The following is a 9,966-nucleotide window of genomic DNA, read 5'->3' as shown; positions in this document are numbered from 1 at the left end:
AGGAATATGGGATGGACTATGCAAGTGTGACTATTCCATGACTTGTGTCAATTCCAGAGATAAAGGACTTAAGGATTAATGCATGAAAGGTTAATCACAAAAAGGTTATGTCGAATCATGACTTCTTGTAACTTAGGTAGTAATGATGCATTGCTAGATACCACTCATTGTTTGTAACATTAGAATCGTTCGAGTATTACTGCTAACGTTACAAGAATCTACAGGGTCACACCCTATGGTTGAAATGAACGGAATAAAACATAGTTGGTATTGTGTTTGGTTGTTACATGAATTAAATTAATTATAGAATTAATTTAATTGGGCAATCAAATATCGAACATATTATATGTACAAGGATGTTGTACACATAATGAGAACATAGTTCTATTAATATATGAATTTGGTTCGTATATAAATTTAAATAAATATAGTTTACTGAAATCCTTGTTATAATTAATGTAATTATAATTTTTGATTAAAAACATTATTATATTTATTTATTTATGATTATTATGTTCAAATAAAAATTTTATGAATTATGATTCATTATATATATCGATTATAAAAGGGTGAGATAGATAGAGTTATTAAAACCCTAAAAATAATAATAAAATAAACCTGAAAACTTTGCTTGTGAGGTCTAGCAGCAGTCAAGCAAAGAATTCTCCAAAATAGTTTTAGAGATTTCTTCCGTTCATTGTCAAACTGGGTGAATTACGTAGAGGTCGGAATCATAAAAGGTTGTGGCTTGGTTCGATAGTAGATCAGAATTCTCGTTGCCGAGGCGTCGCTGTCTACTCAGATTGAAGTTTCGATAATTTTGAAATCATTATTTCACCCCAATTCTTTCCTCACACATGGATCCATGGGTTGGATCGCCGGAATTATTTTTTTTAATTTTGCTGCGCCATGGGGATACCGGCATTCCAACAGTTTCAAATTAGTCCCGAATTCCTTCTAAGCTATTTTTAAGGACTTGAAGGCTCGATTTAGGGACTAAATGCATATGTTTGATTGGTTTTTTATTGAGATTAATTTATTAAATGTTATGATTTAAATGTTGTTTCGATTGTTCAGTAATGCTCCGTAACACTAATCCGACGACAAAGACGGGTTAGGGGTGTTACAAATTAGATAATTCCACTAACACTTTTGATTCTCATGATTAAGTGCACTTAACATAATTTACGTCTTTTCATCTACAATAGTCTAGTTTCGTTCTAACTAAATCTCACTTAACTAACCAAATTATCATACTAAAATAATAAATAAATCTAAACAACTGTGAACTTAACGAATAAGCCCAAAGCATCTGGATTGGGCAGATACTTAATAGAAGAGTCCGTCAAACCTTAAAGCTCTAGGAGTTCACCAAATGGCGCAATACACGAAATTATATACTTAACCAAGACAAACACTTTACTTACTCATCTCTATCCTTATTTTACCAACTGTACACCAAACAGTAACCAAATACAGAGACTTTGACAGGCGATCTGTTACAATTCTCCCCTACTCAGAAAATTTCATCCTTGAAATTCATACCTATGAATAGCTGAGGATACTGGTCTTTCATTAAACATTCTCTTTCCCAAGTAGCCTTTTCTGTATTATGATTTCTTTATAATACTTTCACCAATGGGATTCTTTTATTCCTTAGCTCTTTCACCTCTCTTGCCAAGATACAAATGGGCTCTTCTTCATAAGAAAGATTTGGTTCTACCTCTAACTCTTCAATCTACACAACATAATCTGGATTGGAACGATATCTTCTCAGCACAGACACATGAAACACATTGTGAATCTTTGATAACTCTGAAAGGTAAAACCAACCTATAAGCCACTAATCCAACTTTCTCTAAAACCTCATATGACCCTACAAATCGTGGACTCAGCTTTCCTTTCTGACCAGAACTTATAATTTTCTTCCAATGGGACTCTTTTAAGAAAACTTTATCACCAACTTCAAAAGAAATCTCTTTTCTCTTTAGATTAGCATAAGCTTTTTGACGATCTTGGGCAGCTTTCAAATGACTATGGGTTACAGAGACTTTTTTTTCTATTTCTCGTACTGACTCAAGACCTACTAATTTTCTTTCACTAAACTCCATCCAACATGTGGGCGTTCTACATCTTCTACTATACAAGCTTCAAAATTCAACCAAAGAAAGATACCTTTCCCAATTTAGGCCAAAGTCAATTACACAACTTCTTAACATATCCTTCAAAATTTGAATGACTCTTTTAGACTGGTCATATGTTTGAGGATGGAATGCAGTACTAAATTGTAGTTTAGTTCCCAATGCTCCCTGTAGTTGCTTCTAAAACCTTGACGTAAACCTTGGATCTCTATCTAAAACTATGGAGGATATATAACATCCCGGCCGGTGAAGTCCTAATGTTCAAATACTGTTTATAGAAGTAAGGCATATAGAGTAAGAGTTGGTAGGTATTAAATTCAACTAAGTATAAGAATTCTTTGAGTACGCCTTCGAACGAAATCTGTATAGGGCGAGCTTGGTGGTTTGGCAAGCTCTTTTGAAAAGTATACGCCACCCCCAACTATCAGACGAAATGTAAATCCCTTAGTGTTAAAACCTTATTTTGAAATAACCATATGCTTTATATTTTATTAGTTTGTTTGAACAATCTGGTTAGACGAACGAGAATTTGGTTTGTATAGGACTAATTTTTTGTAACCTGTCAGACCCGCATTTATAAAGAGAGAGAAGTGATTAGTCACAAGGAACTAGGGTTTAGAGGGAAATCAGACTTATCCACTAAGTTTTTCCTTCAGTGTATATTTGTATAAAGAAAACTTTGGCTTCTTGAGTAAGTTTTATGTTTTTTTTTGGCAACCACATTTTTCTTTTCAAAGCTTTCTTTACAATTTTTCTCTCGAAAAGCTCTAGACTTAATATTTGCTTGAAGACTTGGGTACATTATACTCAGCCAACTCCACTGTCGTTTGGTACCTGGTAAATATCGATGAAACTCAAGTTACTTTCATGGTTATTTACGGGACTCTAAGATTGTATGCTTTAGGGTCAGTTTGAGGTGTAATGAGGAAACTTCTAAATTTTGGGTTTCCTGTTAATGTTCATATTTAATTTGTTTAGTTTAATTTTCTTCCATGTGTGTGTATTTTGTTTTCACTTATGCCGATTGAGGTAAGCACTCTTATCCCGTGAGATGATGTGATTGTGAATGAGAATAAGGGTTCGTGGTTATAAGTCTGAGTAAGTTGTATGTGTAAATAGAGTAAGGGTCTTTCTTCATGTTTAAGCCATCACCCATTGTTTCTAGAATGAACGATATAAACTGAGTTATGAAAATGAAATCATGGCAATGCCTTCAATGAAATGAGCATTAAGCTGACAGATCGCAATACATGAAAAGTGATCATGTAGCCTATGTTAGGACGTGTGTTAATGCAAATCAGATTGGCAAAGCATGATGAAACGAATGAAATGAATGCTAAAACTTGATCATCGGTTGGGTGTGGCTAGCACGAAGAGGATGTTTGTATGGTTGCATAGACGTAGTGTATGCGCCAAAGGAGTAGTGTCTGTAGTAAAGTCTATTGTGAATGGTGTTCATCAGTGGGTGTATGGATTGATAAGTGGAAAGGTTTATTGGTATTATATATATATAGGTATTGATATGTTTGCTTTGGAACTCACTAAGTTCTTTGAATTTTTTTAGTTACCTTTCCTTCTTATGATCACTGATGAAGTAAAAGACTTCTCAAGGATTACGCTAGAGGACATCTAATCCGTGAGATTTCTAAGTATTCTATATTGTGCATGGCATGAAGGTGGTGTCAAGATGGTATCATACAAAGACTGAATTTTGTATATTAAAGCTACACTTTTGAACTCGTTATTTCAATGAAACCTTAGTGAAGTGATGATGTTTTTATAAACTATCAAATTATTTAATTCAAATAATTAATATTTGTCTAATTATTGGTGTACGTATATGACGTTGTAATTAAATTTAGGTTAACGCCAAATACGGTCTTAAACATTTCTATGTTTTTCATCTCCTTTGGAAATGTATAACCCTATTTATCTTTAATTTCGTAAAAGGGTTTATATGTCATATTTATTTGAATTATATTTTTATAAAGATCACGTCTGTTACCAGTTTAAAAGAAAAGATTTTAAGGCTGTGATGTGTCAATCCTAGGTCCACCATAAGGATCAGGTTTGGAGCGTTACAAGTTTGGTACCAAAGGCTAGGTTTAGCCGATTCTCGAAGAAACTGAAGGTAGTGTCACACTCCTATCATACATAGTACGCATCTAGCATAGTCTTTAGTGTTTTGAACTAAGATAATATCTCTTTTATAGTTAGAAAAGAAACATGTCTGATAGTTCAAGGAAAGCAACATGTGAAGAGATGGAAAGCCATGTTCCCATCAAGGAACAGGCAACAATTGCCAACAACAATAATGTTGGGAATGCAATGAACTCGTTCAGAAACATGTTTTTTGTTATGATGACTCAACTATTCGACCAATTTCTGGGGATAGAATAAGAACCCCAGCCACAACAGCCCTAACACCCTCCTCAACAACAGCCTAAAGTGGTTCGCCTGGCTCAGCCTGCGCCACCTGCACCTGTGACGGCCCCCAATGTCGATCCTATTTCGGAGATTAACAAAAAAGGTGCCAAGAAATTCCTTAATGATAAAACGAATGACCCAATAGTGGCTGAGCAGTGGTTGTCTCGCTTGTGTAGGGTCATTAAGAATTAAAGTGTAATCAAGAAGATAGTCTTAAAAGCATCGTGTCCTTACTAGAAGGAGAAGCATACCAATGGTGGGAAACCTTGGTTAGTGTTTCCCCTGAGCATATAGTGGACTGGAAATTCTTCTTGGAAAAGTTTAGAGAGAGGTATACCAATCAAATATTTGTCGAACAAATGAAGAAAGACTTTTTGTATTTGAAACAAGGCAGGATGTCCATTTTGGAGTATGAGCGTGAATTCCTTTGACTTAATAGATATGCCAAGAACATGTTTCCAACAGAGAAGGAGATGTGTGACAAGTTCTAATGGGGTTCAGAGATGAAATTTGTGCTCTTGTGGCAGCCTCCGAATGCAAGACTTTGGCAGAGATAACAACCAAAACTCATAAGATGGAATCCATTATTAAGGACAGGATCAAGAACCTCGAAAAAAAAGAATGAAAAGAGGCAGGTCAAGTCCTCGACCTCTATCGAGTTTTAAGAAACCAAAGGATCGAAATTTTTCAGCCTTCAGGAAAGACTCACAGTTCATTGGCTACAGACATGAAGGATTCAGCAAGCCAGCAGCGTTCATGGCAAGTTCTGGAGGTATTAGAATGGGAAAAGTTGAATGTAACTACTGTAGAAGGAGTCATGTTTGTGAATACAAAAAGAAGTTCGGGGTTTGCTTTGATTGTGGATCTAGAGACGACATGGTTAAAAACCGCTCGTTTAAGCCTAAGTTTAGTATGGAGAATTCTGCTAGAAGCCCAAAGAAGTTCCAAAATGAGAGTAGATCAGATATGGTGGCCAACTTCAGCTCAGTGCAAGCGTCACAGAGGAAGAACTATAGCAAGACAAGTTTTGGAGCCTCAGCTCGCACCGATGTGATGAAGTCCAAGGAAGAGGCCAACTTACCTGAAGTTATAACTAGTAACATTGCTTTTCCTAGCAAAAAACAACTTTAAGAGATTGTTACTCTGCAAAAAAATAGAGAGAATTTATTCTCAACTATCAAATATATTTTTCTAGAATAACAATTCTATCAGTTTTTCTATTAAGAAGAGAGAATTTTTGTTTTCACCTTAGATAAAAGAGAAAAAAAAACTTTTTCTAATTCTGTGTTTCAATTCAATTAGATTGAGTCTACACTCGAAATAATTCTTGGTACGAGAATAGTCGAGAAGATCATTTGGTTGAAAGCTGCGAACAAAGAACGTCCTCTAAGCCGAAAACACAAGTATGAATTCAGTTAGGGTTTATTGCTATAAATATCACAAACTGGATTAGTTTTTCAAAATTTTAATTTTCTTCCATGCAAGAAAATTGTTTTCAAACTGGGAGTTTTCGAACATTGGTATCAGACCCAAGTTGTGTTATGTTTATAGTGTAAATTGAGATTGAATCTCTCTTTTCATCTTGTTTGATTGATATTTGATAAGATGTGGCACTCTTGTAATTATTTGCATGTTTAGGAAAATATATGGGAATGAATGTAATATTACATATTTATTATAGAATTTTTATTATTTGCCAAGATTATGGTTCTTAAAAAATAGACCGTGGACTATCATCTCCACGTAGGATTTTTTATATAGAATTCGTGTGAGCCGAAAATGGATATAAGACTTAAATGTAATTTTTCCCAAAAAGAGTCCATGATAAGGAAAAGATGGAGTGATGGGGATTGAAGATACAAGGAATGCCTTGTAGTGAAAAACTATGTAATTTTTGGTTTTTCATTTATTTTCTAGAAATAGAACCATGGAAACATTGGCTGACAATTTTATTTTAATTACCTATCTCCTTATATATCTATTTTAGAAATTGTTAAAGATATAATTATGATATATATGTATGAGATGATCCATAGTTGATCGATTAAAGATAAGAAGTGTGGTAATAAGAAAATACATGTATTGTATTGTTTCATTCACTTCTTTAGGTTATTCGACTGCCGTGAGAAGTGTGGTAATAAGGAAGTGCATTTCTCGAATTGACTCTAACAAGGAAAGACTTGGTTTTTAAGTGGTCGAATATGACTCACCTCCCTTTACTAGGACCCAACCTGATGCACGGTTTACATTCACTTCTTCTGTTTTTCCCTTAAAAGAAAAACTATGAAGAATCAAAATTGTAGATTTTATGAATAAATGAATTGAAAATTATAAAATTTTCATAGCATGTCATGCATATATGAGATAAGCATGCCATATATTTTAGCAAAGAATGTCACATGTACTCGTCATGCGTATATTACATTCATGATTGAAACCGAAAATTAAAAACTTTGCATTTTTTAAAATATTGAGTGGGATAAGACCCCTAAAAAAGGCCTACAGCCTCCATCAATGGTCTCTTGTGATAGCATTACAAGTGTCCTACTCCACGGTAGGATTGCTATGTGGATTTCACTAAAAAGATTTCCTAAAAGAAAGAACAATTCTCTTATGATCAAATGATAATTGGATCGGCCCTTATGGTAGGCATTATCATACGATAAGTCAAGAAATTCTATCTTCAAAAGAGGACAACTAGTCAAAGCATGCTACTCGGTGAGATTGTCCCAGGATGACTCATTTGTGGTGCATGATGTGACAAGTTTTGAGTTGGTGGTTATACACTCAAGATCTTCTAGTTAAGTAACTTTCGACGGAGCTCTACTTAAGTTACAATGATGGCTAAATGTTACACGATTATTAGTACGTGTGAATGCCTAAGGAATTAGGTTCATGTACTACTTGGATGAAAATTCATGTTCTTACTAATTGATCATGAACACCCCATGGTGGCTTGATTCAATGGGTGTGGGAATTATCATTTCAATGGCTTACAAATTTTTTTCAAGGCTTAATGCAAGACGTATTCATCATCTTAATGCATATCTTAATGCTGCAAAATTTTCAAACATTTTCTTATACAAAGATATAATAGATTCATATTTTTATTTTCAGTTCGAAAATGACACTTACTCTCTTATTGAACATACTCATTGAAAACAAATTGAATGAAAATAACTATAAGGAATGGAAAAAGAACCTGATAATTGTCCTGAGCTGTAAGAAACTTAAAACAGTTCTTCATACTAAGTGTCCTTCTATTACTCAAGTTGAGGCTAGAAAACACTAGGAAGAGTCTGATGAGATAGTTCGTTGCTATATGATGGCAAGCATGACCAGCACTCTGTATAAGCAACTAAAGAGTTGTAAGACTGCTAAAACGATTCTAGATAAGCTAGAAGATATGTCCGGAGGCCAAGCTCCATTGGCTCGACAGTCTATCATAACTAACTTTTATGGCCAGCAAAAGCCTAACACTTCCAACAAAGACAATATGATGACTCTTATGGGAAACTTTTCCAAGGCCCTAGACAATGAGGCCAATTTGGACCAGAACACCCAAATAGAGATGGTGTTCAAAAGTCTAGCCAAGGATTTTGCTAGTTATCGAACCGCTTATAACCTTGGGAACAAGAATCTGACGCTTACACAACTCATGAAAGAGCTACAATCCTATTAGTTGATATTGAATGACAGTCTGCTGGTTCAAATAGCATAAGCAAATATAGTCATTGCTTCTTCCTCAAAAGACGCTAGCCATCGTCGGGCACCACTATCAGCCGCCATTGGCCACTGCCATCAACCACCACCGCCAAACCACCATCGGTCTTTTGTCATTTGATTGGGTCAAGTTTGCATCATCTTGATCAATCTTGGACAGGTCTCGATTCTCTGGGTTCTGCCAAAAATATTGATTATTCTAAAATAATAAAATAAATAAATGCTACATGAAGATGATAGTCCACGATCTAATTACATTCCCAGAAAAATAATAATAATTACAACCAAATTTCTAGGAATCACAATTTTGGCAAAATTACTTTATAATAAAATAATAACATAGATTCTTTCATTCACATATATATCCCAAAACATGCAAATAATTTTAAGAATGTCTCATCTTATCAAAATTAATCACACATGGCTTCCTATGATGCCTGAACCAATCCACGTAATCCGAAGATGTCACCAACTCCGGCGTCAGATACGATTCAAGCATTGGCAAGTTATCATACTGTGCTGCCTCAACTCAAAAAACTTCTTGTGGAATATGGTCCAATCTTCATCTGGTCTCCCCCGTATGTCGATCTTGTGTAGGTCATCGAGCTCCTAAGGTTATTGTGGAATATGTTGCGTACACCCGAACTATCGCATCACCCGATCAGATTCGTGGATCTCGATCGTTGCAAAAATGACCAATGGCACACTTTCACATGCCAGATGCTGCGGTTGGCCAAAAATTCCTCCGAGACACATTCTTGAATCCTCGGATCCGCGTATGGCATCCGTATGAACTACAGTACGAATTTATAAATTTCAATAAGTGCCTAATATTTAATTTCAAGTGTTGGAATAAAAAACCAATAATTATGAAATTCATAAACTAACCTCCTGAATTTTTAAACCTAAAGCTAGTCGGATGTCCTCGAGCTCGGTCGATATACCGCTATGGCTCGCGGGGTTGTTCCACCTATTTTAAAAAAATATATGTTATTTCAAAATTACAACAAAAATTCAAAAAAGGTAACATTATTATCAAATGAATTTTACCATGTTAGGAGTGGAAATTCGTAAGGGACTTGCACTCAGGGGTGTAGAAATGGTAGTCGATACTATGCCCATGATTGAAAAAGGAGCATGCAACCATCTATTTTAGCTTTTCCTGGTACCATCGCTCGAAAAATTTATCGGTATAATGTCCTAGCACCGCCGATCCCCACTAAGTCGCCCCACTTCTCTCAAGTCAGCTAGTAGTAGTAGTCACTTCAAGTGTACCAAATTTCAAGATTTATCTGACATTAGCAGACCCCCGATCAACCTTAAGATGAATGCACATGCAAATTGCTCATTTTCAACGTCACTCGCTGAAACCTCGATAATCTCAAAGTTGTCCTCCAACCATCTCATCTCGATCCGACTACCCCTAAACTTATTCGGCACCTTTCCTAGCAATTGTTCACATGTTGCACTCCAATCGGCACTAACAATTGGCCTTGTAATGACATCCCTGTCGACCGATAGACCAAGTTGTAAACTAACGTCCTCGAGTGTAATTGTACACTCGCCGCAAGGGAGATGGAACGTGTGTGTCTCCGGCCTCTATCTCTTGACCAAAGCACTGATGAGTGAGGGATCCGGTCTCTATCTCTTAACCAAAGCACTGATGAGTGGAGTA

Source organism: Gossypium raimondii, chromosome 7, assembly GCF_025698545.1.
Source record: "Gossypium raimondii isolate GPD5lz chromosome 7, ASM2569854v1, whole genome shotgun sequence".
NCBI classification, from domain to species: Eukaryota; Viridiplantae; Streptophyta; class Magnoliopsida; order Malvales; family Malvaceae; genus Gossypium; species Gossypium raimondii.
The sequence above is the reverse complement of the archived record's forward strand: the minus strand, read 5'-3'. Positions refer to the sequence as shown.